The 17,087-nt window shown below is 35.6% G+C and overlaps 4 non-coding genes across 4 annotated transcripts; 3 read left to right on the forward strand and 1 right to left on the reverse strand.

Moving 5' to 3' along the window:
- The first annotated feature begins 290 nt into the window (after positions 1-290).
- On the forward strand, positions 291-363 carry TRNAA-AGC (transfer RNA alanine (anticodon AGC)). The gene has a single exon. It is a non-coding gene; the product is annotated as a tRNA-Ala (tRNA).
- A 7,711-nt stretch (positions 364-8,074) lies between these two features.
- Positions 8,075-8,148, forward strand: TRNAE-UUC (transfer RNA glutamic acid (anticodon UUC)). The gene has a single exon. It is a non-coding gene; the product is annotated as a tRNA-Glu (tRNA).
- A 292-nt stretch (positions 8,149-8,440) lies between these two features.
- On the forward strand, positions 8,441-8,512 carry TRNAW-CCA (transfer RNA tryptophan (anticodon CCA)). The gene has a single exon. It is a non-coding gene; the product is annotated as a tRNA-Trp (tRNA).
- Positions 8,513-9,254: 742 nt separating this feature from the next.
- On the reverse strand, positions 9,255-9,327 carry TRNAA-AGC (transfer RNA alanine (anticodon AGC)). Its single transcript has one exon. It is a non-coding gene; the product is annotated as a tRNA-Ala (tRNA).
- Positions 9,328-17,087: the final 7,760 nt, after the last annotated feature.

A 17,087-nucleotide genomic window follows, 5' to 3' on the forward strand; every position in this document is an offset into this window, starting at 1 on the left:
AACCTATAAAAAAAACTATTCTATACACAAATATTCTGATACATTTTATTTTAAATATTATTATATATAAAATCAATAAATTTAAAACTAATGTATTTTTATGCACAATTCAAATTACAAGTGCTAGTTAAATAAAGTGTGATAAAAAGAATTCATGATTCCACTGATTCAAGTACAACCTTATAATTGATTATATAAATTTAATCGGAAAACACTTGGAAATGAAAATATATCAATTTTAAAAATAGTTTAAGAAACAAATATTGTAGATGCGTTCAACTAGCCAAAATGGGGATGTAGCTCAGATGGTAGAGCGCTCGCTTAGCATGCGAGAGGTACGGGGATCGATACCCCGCATCTCCATTGCAGTCTTTTTTAACTTTTCTGAACTTCTCACCTTTTACTTTCCTGAAATCGTTTGAGCTACTGTCTTTTTGTCAAACAGGTGAAGATGAATTGGCTGTTACACACACGAACTTGCAAATAATAAAAAATAGTTGAATTGAATTTAATGTTTGTTATGATCACTTGAAGTTCTTACGAATTCGATGCTTTATCAAACAGGGGATGGTGGATTCGAATCTTTGAGATGATTGTCATCTCCATTATTTGAAGTTTGTGTTTTTGCTACTTAACTTGTCAATTTCGTCTGCAAGTTAAAATATAAAATATCAAACAGGTGATTGGTTAATGGCGTTACATTGATTCAATTTCTAGAGCACAGAGAATTTTTTTATTTGTAGATTGCTTCTTGCATTTGTGATTAATAAATTAAAGTTTAGTACAGATGACATTAATAATAGATAAAATGCGTCCAGCAAAATTTGTGAGTGATCAATGTAATGCACAGATAAAAGAAAAAGCCCGATGATTATATAAAAAAACCATTTTAATTGCAGGTTGCAGGTGTGTAGTTGGATGCCGTCATATAAAAGGGAGTGAAGATAGTAATCTGTACATTAAAGTAGATGGAAGACACATGATTATTGTGGTCGTGTATGTGGATGCCGTCATTTTTGGAGGCAAGAAGGATACCTTATGTAAAGAGTTTGTTGATCAGATGCAGTCAAAGTTTGAGATGTCAATGCTTGGAGAGTTGTCCTACTTTCTTGGTTTGCAGATTTCAGAACAAGGTAAAGGGATATTTATCTCTCAAACCAAGTATGCCAAAGATATGTTGAAGAAGTTCCAAATGGAAGACATTAAATTGGTAAGTACGCCCATGGTGACCGTATGCAAGATGAGAAATGATGATGAATCACTGGTAGTGGATCAAACATTGTATAGATAAATGATTGGCAATTTGTTATGTCTTACTGCTTCTAGACCGGATATAGTGCAGGAAGTATGCATGGTGGCTAGATTTCGAGATGCACCCAAACAGTCACATGTGAATTCAGTCAGGAGGATATTCCAGTATCTACAAGGGACACTTGATTATGGACTATGGTATCTCAAGCAAGGATATTTTACCTTACATGCCTACACTGATGCTGAATGGGCAAATTGCATTGATGACCAGAAGAGCACAAGTGGTGGTGCATTCTTCCTAGGTAATTGGTTGGTCTCATGGCACAACAAGAAGCAGGATTCAGTTTCTCTATCTACTGCTGAGGCATAATATATTGGTTTTGCCACATGTTGTTCTTAAGTGCTATGGATGAATAAGACCCTCAAGGATATTCAGGTAGAGATGTTTGACCCCATTTCCATCCAGTGTGACAATTATAGTGCAATTAACATATCAAAGAACCCAGTTATGCACTCAAGGACAAAGCATATTACCATCAAATATAATTTTCTTAGGGAGAATGCTACAAATCAGGAAGTTAAGGTAGAGTATGTCCCTATTGGTGAACAAGTGATTGATATCTTTACCAAACCTCTACCGGTAAGCACTTTTGAGTATCTGAGACACAAGTTAGGAGTTGTGTCACTTGCTTAATGCACTTAAATGTGTATGGAGATCTTTATTTCAGGGGGAGTTCACTGCCATACTTTTTGACTCTTTAACCAGTTGATGGAGAAAGGGGGGAAATTTGACAAAGGGGGAGATAAGTACATGAAGAGTTTGTGCCCTTTGTCATTGTTGTCAAAGGGAGATAAATGAATTGGTTGAATAAATATAGAGTATATTGACATCAATGCCAAAGGGGGAGATTGTTGGCATTGTATTGTCATTGATGTCAACTGGTAAGTATAGCATGTCACCGATATGGATGGTTATCAGTGTACAAAGTATATGCAGGATGCAAGAATGAGATGGATGTGATCTTGAAGGTGATGTTAGCAACATGGATGTCCACCAGTAAGCAAGCAAAAGACAACAAAGAAGAACATGATCACTGGTACACAAAGAGGAGTGTAATCCACTAGTATAAGGCAAGTGTAATATCATCGGTAAATAGTCTTAGTGGATGAATCAGTGTGTTTGATGACAAGTCAGGTTGACCCACAGATAGAATAGAGGAAAGTAGACATGAAGGATAACCGGTAAGGTGACATGTACAGGCATGGTTAGTCAATCGGTGAGCAAGCATTGGTATCTTGGTCGGTGAATGAATCTAAATGAACTCAGTGGACTAGACAGAGGTGGATGTCGAAAAGGATGACATGTGGATACCAGGTGGCAAGCATCCAAAGGTCGATGAAGTGTCCATCGATGTGGTAGGTGATGAGCAGGTCGACTTTAAATAAGGAACCTGTAAATCACGGGTCAATGACAGAAGAAGTGCGGCTTGACACGGATCAAGATGTAGAAATTTTTTGGTGATGTAAACCAAGAAGGACAATCCAATCTTTGTGCTCATTGGTCGAAGGAAAAAACTGAGGCATTAATGGTGAATGACAAAGAAAGGCTGAAAAACAAGTTGTAGGTTGCTAAATATAGAAAGTGTGTACATATGTCATAAGAAATGGTGGTGATGTTTGATCTACTGCAGATCATCAATCGAGGAGAGGAGATCCGATCTGATTTGATACGGATTGAGTTGGTGGAGAAAATCCCTAGCGCACCACTGTTTGAACTCTTATCTTGGTGGGAAAGCCAAGTATAAATATGTAGACCGAAAATGAAAGAAGATGATGCTAGATGCCGAAAAAGATAGAGTAACTGAGAGAGAAGAGAGTGATTAGAGAGAAGATCAAAAGAATCTAAGTGTTGGAGAAAACTGACATAAAGGTTGAACCGGTAGAAGGTTTATCAAAGGTTTTACTGGTAAGGTTAGAGTAACCAACAAGCTGCCAAATAGGATAACTATTATGTGAACCGGCAAGGGAGATTCAGGAAGAAAGATGTTGAAAGTGAAGGAGAAAAGAGAGTGCACCGGTGGAGGGTATGCAAGAAAAAATCAAGATAGAAAAGGTATAAACAAAGGACAGTGAACCGACAGAGAAATGAGCAAGGGAGAACTGGTAGAGAAGAGTTAAACTGGTGAAGTATTTTGAATGCAAGAGTTACAAAACTCGTTTGTAACAAGGCTACAACTATTGTATTAATCTGATCTATTGTATATCATTGAGTTGGAGCTTGGTGCAGGGGTTGGTGCCCTAAACTTTGTAATCAATGTTTATTGTGAGGCTGGATTGGAGTAGTAGTCTCCAGTAGCATTTCTCAATGAGGTTTTTCCCACATTGGGTTTTCCTCATATATCCAGTGTTATGTGTTGTGTTTTTTTGTGTATTTGCATTTGATCACTTTCCTTATCTCACTGGTATATCCTCATTGTGTTTAATTTTCTAACTAGTACCAAGAGTTAGGTCTAAAAGGTTTAGAATATTGGGAACCATTGATTCACCCCCCTCTCAGTGGTACATTGTGTTCAACAATCTATGCATCAGAGACTTAGCATCAATCTTTGAGCAAAAAAAATCAATTATATTTAAGAACATGCTCTCACAATTATCCTCTTGATTGTTACTCTGAATATCAAAAATATCAATGCTTTTACCTTCACCAACTAGCTCTTGTGCTTGAGAAATAAGATCTTGTATTTTAACTTGTCCATCTTGACTGAAAATCTGCTCCATTACCACATCTTCATCCTCTAAAATCAAGCTATCTTCTCGTTGTTTTAAGCTTATCTTATCTTCTTCAACTTTATCATTGAAACAAGGGAGCTCATCAATTAAGTAGACATAAACCTCATCATGTTTACCTTTATTTACACCTTTATCTTTTTGTCCCGACTGATTTGTAAGCATTGAACATGGCACAACCTCCTCTTCTTCAATAAAAAGTGGAAGTTCGTGAAATAAATCAGTCAATACATCTTGTTGGTTATCATTTTCTTTGTTTGTGCTTTGCTGCTCTAGCATGCTTTGCTCAATGTGACAACCCACTTGAAAAACAATAGGATCTACTTGATGAACTTGTGGAACTCCTTGGGCTATTGGAAGGCAAATGGGCTCTTGAATAGGCTGTTAGTTGGGAATTACAGGTATTTGCTCAAGATCATGTTCTTGAATTGGAACAGGGGTTCTAAAACTTGGGAAAGCAAACATTCTAGGATTTCCCCTATAGGATGGATTTTTTCAACGGTAGACTCTTGGGAAATTATAGGTTGAAATTGCTCATGTATGGGCTCAGTTTGCATGTAACATAGTATTGAATAGAGGAATCTCCTTACCAAAGAAAGGATTTTGAAAAGTACCAGCTGGGCTATCTTCTAGTTTAAGCACAAAATTTATTAATGAAGAAGAGATTGATTGTGTAGGTACCTTGTGTAATATATCAAGAAGAGTCTTCACTGCCTCTTCTTTTGTAGTTGTTACCTTATCCTTGTACTCTTCTTTTTGTGCAACTAACTCTTTTGCAAGTTGTTTCTCATGTTCCTCTTTCTGTGATGTTAGTTCTCTTGCAAGATGTTCTTCATATCACTTATATTGTGCTACCAAATACTGCTTATAAAATTGGTCTTGATGAGTCAACTCTTCTTTCTGGTGAAGGTAGGCTTGATGAGCCCTTTCATCCCGTTGTTCATTTAGATAGGCTTGGAAACCTTCTTCATTTTGTTCATGATGGCTCTTGATCTCCTCCATCTTCTTCGTGAAGCCTTGTAATATACTTTTGATTTCATTAACTCCAAATTTTTTATTTTGGAGCTGGTTGGAGGTATGATCCTGCTGATTTGGAAGAAAAGGGGCTTCTTGATACTATTTATAGGCTTGGTTAGGCTGCCAAGAAGGCTGAGCAGGGTTGGGTGGTTGGTAAGCAGGATTAACTTGCTAGTTATTGGCTATTACATGACTCATTAGGTTAAAACCAACATTATGGTTGATTGGGTATGGATGATAAGAAGGTATATGAACTGCATTCTCATGATCTATGGAGGTGGGTATGCATATTGTCCCTGAAAATCAGACACATTTGATCATATAAAAAGATGGAAATTTAGAATATAGGATTATTTTGGAACATACGAGCACTTGGACTGCTGAAACTAGTAGATTTGAGATCGGAGTTGCCAAGTGTGTTTGTAAATCTTGCCTCCAATCTAGAGAGATGTCTTATAGGATAGCCCCTTGTATGAATGAAACTTGAGCTCTCTTTGATGGCTTCTTCTTGCTCAACCATCTCTTTAATCGCCACCTTTTCTTTCTTACAATTCTATCCCATTTGAACCACATTTGTGTCTATATGAACCTCTAGACCTTCTTTAACAATGTTGTTCTCACTTGACTGCTCATGGACCAACACTCTCTCAATGTCATTTTCTTGCTCTTGTTGATCACAGCTTGCCAAATTTGTTAGTTCAAACATAATTTTCTCATCATTACTAACAAATAAAGGAAGCTCATCAAATAAAACACCTTGGATCTGAGCATCAACAACTACTTCTTTGAAAACACACTGTTGTCCCTGATTTACTTCTTTGAAAGATGGATGCTTGGCATCTAAATTTGAAATAAATACCTCAAGTTCATCCCAAAATAGGTCTTCTTCACCATTCTCATTGCTTTCCTGTGATAGAGGACTGTTCTTTACCTTATTGCAGCTTTCTTGAGTGGTCAAAACATCACTACTTTGAACTCCCTCTTACTGTCCTGAAGCTGGTATGGTTGTGATCTGAGCTCTGTTAGAAGTATTCTCAATTGTAACAACAATTCCTTTTTCGTTTTGATAAAGAACAACAGTTTTCCTTCGCAAATCTTTCTTGTCTTTTACAGTGAATGAATGATTTGATGCAATTTTGTGATTTTATCTTCAAATCCTTAATTTTGTCTCATTCAAAAAAAAGTTATAACGGGAAATTTCATGATTAGTACAGGTTACAAGTTGTGTTTTGTTGAATCTCAATACATTGCAGTTGTGAAAATTCATGTTTTCCTTCAAACAATCTTAGAATTCAACACCTTCTTGTGAAATATTTATGTATTACTTGGAATCGAATTGAGTTGTGATAAACAAGGTTTCTCTTGTTGAAATGTATTGTGAGTTAGTGCAACTAACTAGGCTTCTTAAACTTTTGGTGCATCACCTCCTGTAGATTTAGGATTTTCAAGTTCCAGTCATCCTTCTATCTTTTTCCCATCTAGAGAGTTAGTTTGTAGGAGATTCATCATACAAGAAGCCGACCTATAATCTGGAGATTCACCTTCAATTTGAGCAACCCACAGACTAAAAGGTGTTTCCATGTTTCACTGGATTGTTGGGTTTCATACTTAGCATCACGACGCAATCCTTCGTGACAACATTGACCTCGAGGATCAAGGAGTGGGAAAAGGGATTGATATGAAGGTATGATAGTATGAGGATAATTGAAAACCTCGAGCTCTTTAATTTCAACATTTAGTCAATTTTTTGGATTTTTAATTGGGGCAATTCACAAAAGAAAGAAAGAGGAGGGAAAATGAAAGGAACAAAGACCTAATTAGTGCTAGGTGGTCCATGTAGGGTCTCTCATACATATTATAACTAATAAATAACAAAGGGTCATTGCCAATAGGAATCACACATTTGTATGACTTAATGGTATATCGCAAGCTTTTATAACTCAAAAAGACCCAATAATATGGTTTTTACTCATTCTAATATCCCTCCTAAAATCAAACTTGGATGGGATAAAAAGAAGGTGGTATTCACGACAATCCTTTTAAAAAGAGGATCCATGACACCCCCTAACAAAAACTTATGATAGTTAAGAAACTCATACACTCTAGAAAACTATCCATCCATCTAGACCAAATTGAAAGTAGTGCGCCTTTTGCAAAGCTTCGTGATCCCTAACTTCTATATCTTATATATAGTCCTTGATTATCCAACTACAATCCATATATGGGGGATAATTTGATCATCATAATGACACTTTCATGAAATTGTCTTATCCCTACTAACCAACATAAGCCTTGGACGTTGGAACATAACATGTCAAATTATTCCAATCTAGAAAAAAACAACCACAATCTAAATAATTTGAACAACCATATTTGAATCAAACACTTGCAAATGGAAGTATCACTATCTTGTAAAGAATCTTCAATTTAAAAATCATACTCTAAAATACAAAATAATGCTCTTTGAAACACAAGGATATCCAATGAAGAAGGATGACCAGATGTTAAAGAAGTTAATGGATCCATATGAGTAATCATTCCAAGCTATCAACATTATGAACAAGCTCCGAAAATTATAAAATCTAAAAACACAAGTTCAAAATATGAAACAAGTCACCAAAAGAAAATCAAGTGATATTTTTTCAAATCACATTGTTTTACTAAATTTTATAAAAAGTGATATTAATGAACCTTAGATACATAATAAATTTATAATTATAATGGTGACTTACCTGATAACAATCTAACTAAAAGCTTAACACTATGAAAGAAGCTTCAAAATGTGTAATACTTATTATATAGATTTTTTAGAAAAAGAGCAAGGACCTAGCATCAAATAAAACTCCTTACTTGTTTACAAGATTATTTTTTAAATTTGCTAAATTTTGTGTGGTATAAATTCTTTGAACTTAAGGTAAGAAGTAACAAAGTTAATTTGGAACGATAAAACACTATAGCAGGAAACTGAAAGAATACTATTTTTAAAGTCCTTATATCTAAAAGTCGAGTCAAAATCACCTCCGTTGTCGTCTAGTCCGGTTAGGATATCTGGCTTTCACCCAGACGACCCGGGTTCAAATCCCGGCATCGAAAGCTATATGGTTTTGCTAAATTGATCGGCGGAGTATGTCCTGGGCGCTTTCATCTTAGAGCGGGGATGGATCATCCTTTGCAACAAAAGTCATAAGTTTTGTGCTTGAAATTAATGCATTTTATGTATTATTAATGTCATTTGCAGTTAACTTTAATATCACAAACGCAGGAAGCAATAAAGAGACTGTGTACTAGAAATTCAATAAACGTTACCCCACTACAAAATCTTTTATTAACAAAACGGCTGTTTGATAAAAGATTGAATTAACAACAAATCATTTGCTTCATAACAGGATCCGTGGCGCAATGGTAGCGCGTCTGACTCCAGATCAGAAGGTTGCGTGTTCGATTCACGTCGGGTTCAATTCCCTAAATGTTTATGATCTCCGAAATCTTTTTACTTACTTACAGACGGAATTGAAAAGTTAGGAAAAGTAGTAAATACAAACTTTGAAATAATGGAGATGTGGATTATCATCTCAGAGATTCAAATTCATCTATTTTTTATTATTTGAATGTTCCTGTGTAAACAGCGAATTCACCATCCCCTAGTTTGATAAATCCCGGCAACGGAATCCTAAAATTTTTGCTTAAACTCGAATCTTTTTTTATATAATCATCGGGCTTTTTCTTTTATCTGTGCATTACATTGATCACTCACAAATTTTGCTGGACGCATTTTATCTATTATTAATGTCATCTGTACTAAACTTTAATTTATTAATCACAAATGCAAGAAGCAATCTACAAATAAAAAAATTCTCTGTGCTCTAGAAATTGAATCAATGTAACGCCATTAACCAATCACCTGTTTGATGTTTTATATTTTAATTTGCAGACGAAATTGACAAGTTAAGTAGCAAAAATACAAACTTCAAATAATGGAGATGACAATCATCTCAAAGATTCGAATTCACCATCCCCTGTTTGATAAAGCATCGAATTCGTAAGAACTTCAAGTGATCATAACAAACATTAAATTCAATTCAACTATTTTTTATTATTTGCAGGTTCGTGTGTGTAACAGCCAATTCATCTTCACCTGTTTGACAAAAAGACAGTAAAGTAAAAGGTGAGAAGTTCAGAAAAGTTAAAAAAGACTGCAATGGAGATGCGGGGTATCGATCCCCGTACCTCTCGCATGCTAAGCGAGCGCTCTACCATCTGAGCTACATCCCCATTTTGGCTAGTTAAACGCATCTACAATATTTGTTTCTTAAACTATTTTTAAAATTGATATATTTTCATTTCCAAGTGTTTTCCTATTAAATTTATATAATCAATTATAAGGTTGTACTTGAATCAGTGGAATCATGAATTCTTTTTATCACACTTTATTTAACTAGCACTTGTAATTTGAATTGTGCATAAAAATACATTAGTTTTAAATTTATTGATTTTATATATAATAATATTTAAAATAAAATGTATCAGATTATTTGTGTATAGAATAGTTTTTTTTATAGGTTTATTTTTTTATTTTTTAGATTATATTAATAATAATAAGGACGAAAATTTTGAAAGTACATGTAATGTCTTATTTTTCTTGAGCGAGATTTTATTATTATACTTTTCTATATTGAAATATAATTTCTCTTTTCTAATTTATAAGAAAGAATTAAATTTTGAACATTGTTTTTTAATAAAAAAAAGAGACAACATAGATCAAAATCTTGAATATATAATAATACAATCATTGAAATTTACTTAAAAGACACAATTCAATGGCTATAAACAAATAACTATCATTTGATGACAACTACATTCATGTGAAGAATCAAATGTATATATTTATAAATTGTTATAAGATGAGAAGATAAAATAGTTCATGTCACTAAATTGTTTTCCCTTCCAACTGCTTAGCAATTTAGATTCTAAATGAATTGCATTTATCTCCCATGGCTAAAGAATTTTGTTGAATACAATAGATGTAATGGACTATCGATAGTGCTAGGTGATTTTTGAAGCTACATTGAGTCGTGTGCAATGGTGCACAATGGTATAATGACTTGCATAGGATCATGTACAAATGGTAAGCAATGGGACAAAGGCTTGTGCATAAAGTATCTTTACTGTAAAAGATTGTACAATAATATTGAAGACCATTAAGGGATGCATAAGGTTCTCTGACACTTATATAGCTACACACCAAACGATATACCCATTTAAAGTCTTTAAAATTCCACTTCAATGATTGACATCAATCATGATTCCTACAACTATATTTGATGTGCACATGCCTTTAAAGTGATGACTAACAACAATCCTAACCTATATCACAATAAGCACCTAAAAGCATCTCACCTCCAAGGTTAGGAATTTTTCCCATGGTAGAGTTATTCCCTCATCCATTAACTTGTGATTTACATCACCAATACATAATATAATATTCTACCATTGCAATAGTTGCTAATCAAAACACCTAATATCAATATTAACTTGCATGTATTGAAATATTCATTATTTTTAAAAATTAAAATCCTAAACATGTATATGTAGACACCTAAAATTAATTAAATTAATATTTAATTAATTTATGCCTTTCCACGTAATTAATTTAATTAATTGTGTTAGTCATCTTCCTCGTAAAATTGATTGAATCTTATTTGATCGATTTTATCATTATAACCTTATAATTAATTTATCAATAAATTAATTATTTCCCATTCTTCAAAAAAATCATTTCAAATATCATTTATTTCTTCTAAACCCTGAGTAGTTAATTAATTTCAAAATTAATTAAGCTAACCATGTGATTCCTACAAATCACTTCTTCTAATCCTCACTTAGCCTAATTAATTCTTCTAAAAGTCTGATTATCATTATTCCTCAACTTTAAATTCCTCCACTCATTCTCTCTCCTTATGTCACATCCTCCTAACTGTCTCACGTGTACTCTAATCACTCATTAAGCCACCTAATCAATCTCTTTAATCATTTTCACATCCCTAATCACCTTGATCATTTCAAAGAAATTCAATTTATTTGAATCTCCCTATGCATCCTCTTCCCAAAGAATTTTTAATTCATTTTCTCATTTATTCTCCCCACACATCTCTTATTTTGGAATTTTTAATTCCTTCTTCCTTCCCCCGAGGAATTTTATATTCTTTTTTCTCTTCCCAATGTACTTGGGAGCTCTTCCCCATATACCTTGAGAGGTGTGGAGACAAGAAATGCCTTTACGGCATATCCCTTGGTCTCCACATCTTTTCCTCTCAATCCTCTCTTCTATTTCAAATCAATCTCAACCCTTCATCCCAAATCAATCTTGGCCCCTCATTTGGACCTCTTCCAATCTATAAATTGGAGTCTCGTCTCCTCACAAATCATCCACTTTTCATCTAATCTTATGTTGTCCATTTGAGATCCAAAATCATCCATCATGTTATCATAATGCCAAAATCTTGCCTCACATAAGCCATATCCATCATCATCATTCAAATCCAATCCAATCCAATTAAATCCCTCTTGTTACATAGTGGAGATAAATCCACAATCCTATCAAAGAGACAATCCAATCAAGTGGAGAAGGGGCACATTCTTCACTTCACCTAAGGTTCAATCTGAGGGAGGAGAAGAAGGTATAAGAGTATCATTTGCATTTTTATGATTAATATATGCATGTGAGCACCCTAACAATTTTCTCATCTTCATTTTGGCACGTCCGATGGGACCCACATCCCTAGAAGCTAATGATTTTTGTTGTTTTTAAGCATTTTCCTTGCAAGTTAGTAGATCGACGTTTGCATGTGCATTTTAGCACCTCCGCTCTGTTGTTTCGACGTCTCTGCTTTAGTCCTTCAACATTTCCATTTAAATTTAATTTTTCCCGCTAACCTTTGTTTGAATTTTTTTCATTAAAAATTGCAAATCAACGTCTGTGCATGCGTTGATCCACAGAACAACGTATGTGCATACCTTCAACGTATGACCATAGTTCAATCCATAGATAAACGTATGCACATACCTTCAACATATGAGCATATTTCAATCCATAGATCAACGTGTAATGGTGAAAAAGGGGTGATGAGGAGATCAAGTGGAAAGCTTTACCCTCCTCAAGAAAGGAGTGAAATTTTCACAAAGGATCCTCTTCAACCTCTCACACACATTACATTAAAAGAGGGGGTTGAATTCACTAGATCCAATGTCAATGGAAAGAGATTGAATGCTAAGTGAATTTATAATGAATTTGAAAAGTAAAGTAACCCCTCTTTTAGAATGGACAAGTTGAATTAAGCAATTTGAGACTAAGTGTAAAACGGTAAAGAAATGATTATAACTTGAGATAGAAATGCAAGATGAAGTTGTGCACATGGAATTAGCAGTAAAATATCGAGACGAAGCTCCCCTATAATTTTGAGCGAAAGTTGTCGGAACCGGGTTGAAAGTGTACTTGGTCCTCTGAAAAATCTGTGTGTCGAAAAGGGTTTTTCTGTCTCTGAAAATGAAGCCTAAACCTGCAACCTACACACAGAAAAGAGAGGAAATGTTGTTGGGATTGGGGGTTTGCCTTTAGGTCAAACCCCGTTTTGGAATTAACCAAATGATAAAAAATATTTGCAAGTAAATGAAAGGAAATGACTGAAGTAGAATTCACCTCAAGAGATGATGCACTTGAAATATTGATAGAGTTGTTTGAAAGGATATGTAGAATCGAATGTCAAAGGGATATCCACTTCAATGGTTGAATCCTTGACTTGAATGCAACACCTAGCCTTGAAAGGAGACTTGAGATGCTCAATGGATACTTGAATGGACACTTGAATGCTTGATTTTGCTTATGCAATTTCGCTTAGGATCACAACTTCCACTTATTGAACTTATGTATGCCTTATTGACTTATACAAATGGGAGGATAAAATGAGTCTTATATATTCATCAATTAGGGTTATTTAATTGATTTTTCATCGTAGCTCCGTATAGGGAAACTTTTCCCGCTTCTCATTTGACAAGCCCAATGTAGGACATAAGTAGAGGGGGCCCAAAATAGAGCCAAGGTGCACCAACACCGCGTGTTCGGGTGCACTGAGGTTACATCAAATGTGCACCCAAGGGGTCTTGAAAGTGGTCCAGGGTGCTCCAGGCCCACATGGGCACGCACCCTGGGGCGCCCGAGGCGTTGTGCGCGCACCGCGGTGTAGTTGGGTCACTTTGTGCCGAGGCGATGCATGTAGGAGGTTGTGAATAAGTTAAGTTCTCAACACAACTCTTTATATGTGTGACATTAGAATCAACAATATGGGAAATGCCATGGAATATCTCAATTCCATTCTTATCACTTTGAATCTTTCATTTTAAACCTTCAATTAATGGAAGAGCTTCACTATTTGGGTTTTCTTGGGACATCCATTGCCGAAAGTTGTCAAATTGATTAGCCAATTATGAAAGTTGACCTATGGAAACTCTGGTCATTTAAGCTTCTTCTTCATCATTAGAATCATCAATTGGGTAGATACGGATGTTATTAGGATGAGAAAAAGGGGTGATGAGGAGATCAAGTAGAAAGCTTTACCCTCCTCAAGAAAGGAGTGAAAGTTTCACAAAGGATCCTCTTCAACCTCTCACACACATTACATTAAAAGAGGGGGTTGAATTCACTAGATCCTATATCAATGGAAAGAGATTGAGTTCTAAGTGAATTGACAATGAATTGGAAAAGTAAAGTAACCCCTCGTTTAGAATGGACAAGTTGAATTAAGCAATTTGAGACAAAGTGTAAAGACGGTAAAGAAATAATTATAACTTGAGATAGAAATGCAGGATGAAGTTGTGCACTTGGAATTAGCAGTAAAATACTGAGACAAAGATCCTCTGTAAATTTGAGCGAAAGTTGTTGAGACCAAGTTGAAAGTGAACTTGGTCCTCTGAAAAATCTGCGCACTGAAAATGGTTTTTCCATCTCTTAAAATGAAGCCTAAACCTGCAATTACAACTACACACCTGCAACCTACACAGAGAAAAGAGAGGAAATGGTGTTGGGATTGGGGGTTTACCTTTAGGTCAACCCCCGTTTTGGAATTAACCAAATGGTAAAAAATACTTGCAAGTAAATGAAAGGAAATGACTGAAGTAGAATTCACCTCAAGAGAGGATGCAATTGAAATGTTGATAGAGTTGTTTGAAAGGATATGTAGAATAGAATGTCAAAGAGATATCCACTTCAATGGTTGAATCCTTGACTTGAATGCAACACCTAGCTTTGAAAGGAGACTTGAGATTCTCAATGGATACTTGAATGGACACTTGAATGCTTGAATGCTTGATTTTACTTATGCAATTTCGCTTAGGATCGCAATTTCCACTTATTGAACTTATGTATACTTTATTGACTTATACAAATGGGAGGATAAAATGAGTCTTATATATTCATCAATTAGGGTTATTTAACTAATTTTTTGTCTTAGGTCGACATAGGGAAATTTTTTCCGCTTCTCATTTGACAAGCCCAATGCAGGACTTAAGTGGAGGGGGCGCAAAATTGGGTAAGGAGAGGGGCACCACGCCCCTATCCTAGGAGGATATTGGCACCATGCCCCTATCCTAAGGGGGATAGGGGCACCTCGCCCTTGTCTTGCCCTAATCTAGGAAAAGAAGTGGGAATAGGTAGTGCAGGATGCGAGGAAATGCAAGTTTCGGCAGTTACGAGTATGGCTTGGGTCTCCAATCAGGCTTAGAGATTCATTTCGCCAATGTGAAGACTCGTAATGCAGTCAAAAATTGCAAGGTCGCAATTTTATGATGCTACACAATGTATGCACACAATTTCAATGTCTGAGCATAGTTCAATCCATGGATCAACTTCTGCACATACATTCAGCGTCTCTGCCTAGATACTTTTCCCACTTGTTTTTAAAATTTAAATTTTGAATTTTTGCAAGCTAATGTGTTTTCTATGCAGGACCTCAATGAACATCTGCACAGATGTTTCAACGTCTATGCCTACACTTCAACGTCTCCGCTTATTCCCTCCTACTCTTAATTATTTTTTAATTTTTTAATTTGCATGCTAACTTTTTTATGTGTAGGGCCTCAATCAACATTTGCGCCTGCACTTCAACATCTCCATTGTAAGTGCTTATTTTCAAATTTTTGCTAGCTTTTCTCTATCCTTGTAGCTTTTTCACATATCCAAGACATAAAATCAGACTACTACCACCCTTTTGCTGGATGTTTTGATCTTTTCCACTAGATTTAGTTTATTTTTCTTGCATTCTAGATAAGCAAAAAACTTTCATTTGGGCCTAAAAAGAACATGTGTATTTTGTGTTTAGTGCACTTGCACATTGTGTAGGGTGGACCCACCATCACACCTATTATCCTCTCCCCTCGCCTTTGCGGACCTTGGGTGATCAGAAAGGTGATTGAAAATACCCACATTTTTCTTTTGTAGTTGGGGGTTATTCTTGATTAGGGATTTCATCACCTCACAAGGGTAGTTCGTTTTGGGACACGTCAGGGATATCAACTCTCCCGATGCAATCTCGAGCAGGTTTTCCAAGCCACTATATAAATATGTCGATCAGGCGGCTAAAGTGGTGAGTGAATTCAACATATGTGGAGGACCCCTCTACACTAATAAGCTTAGTTAGAGCCTTAAGTGGTTTTCTTTGAGAATCCGTCGTTGGATTAGTGATCCCTCAGAATTACACTAAGAACCTTTTTGTAGTAGCCCAAATCCCACATTTGATGGTGTAGGGGATGTGGATCATACCCCGAAGTTACCTCTCATGTACCCACTCAGGATGAGACAAGAATCCCCTATATAATAGATCTTCGGATCTTCGGGGTAAGAGAATCTGGTATGCCTGAGAAGTGAGTGTGTTGTAAGGGGGAGCTAGTGCTACCAAAATCTCTATTTGTTCACCTATTTGAGGTCTCACTTTGTGCGAGAGGCCTATAAAATGGTTTCCACTTTCCATCCTAAGTTGTATGTTTGATGTGTGTCTTCATCTTGTACAAAACTAGTAAAGTCTTGTTTGGGCTAATCTAGGGCCCCTTCACTCTTACGCTTGTCATAAAGCATTGTCTTGGCCAATGTGCTTGTCATTGTTTGATTTCTCTTGCCAAGAGTAGATAAAATCCAAAATATTCCCAAATTTGACCAAACATTCGACCAAACTCTTCAATTTTCACTATTTCATTGTCAAACCCTTATTTCATCATCTCTATTTGAGCTAAATCCCCAATCAATTCTCATCCATCCAAATGATCATCAATCCCCAACTAATATATCTATCTAATCATCAATCTAGTCTCAGGTAACTTTCCCCTTCTTCTGCCTATCATCAATTCATTCTCTCATAATTATTTTCATTCCATCCTTAAAGACTTAGCATATTAACCTAATCAAATCTCCAAAATCCCAATCAATCCTAATCAATCCAATCAATCAAATTATCCAATCAATTAGTCAACCTTGTCCTAAGGTCAACACTTTTTGAAAGAAAGGTCTAAATTTTAGCTAGCTTTGTGGTTAACATCATCAATTCTCATCTAAGTCCTAATCCAGGGGCTAAGGTTTCATCTTAATCCAAATCGATCTTATCCTAATCCAAGGACCAATCCAATCCAATCAAATCCAACCCAATCCAGTCCAACCAAATCAAATCCAATCCAACCAATCCTCAATCAAATCCAAAGTTGCTAAGTCCTAGTCCTCATCTTCATCTAACATTATCTCATTACTTTTTTAATCAATTCCATTCATCCAATCCCAACTTATTGCCCCATTCTCATCATTTTGAGGCTACATGGCTACCCAAAATCCACATCTAAACTTCAAATCTTGGTATGATAAAATGCTAATGGAAGTTCACGGATCATCTTATCAATCATACCCACCTCAACCTGCCTACCAAGTTGATCCCATAACTTCCCATCCATTCCACCTCAACACATTATATCCAATCCCAATTCATATCACATCTCTTATC

This window comes from Cryptomeria japonica, chromosome 6 (assembly GCF_030272615.1).
Source record: "Cryptomeria japonica chromosome 6, Sugi_1.0, whole genome shotgun sequence".
Taxonomy (NCBI): Eukaryota; Viridiplantae; Streptophyta; class Pinopsida; order Cupressales; family Cupressaceae; genus Cryptomeria; species Cryptomeria japonica.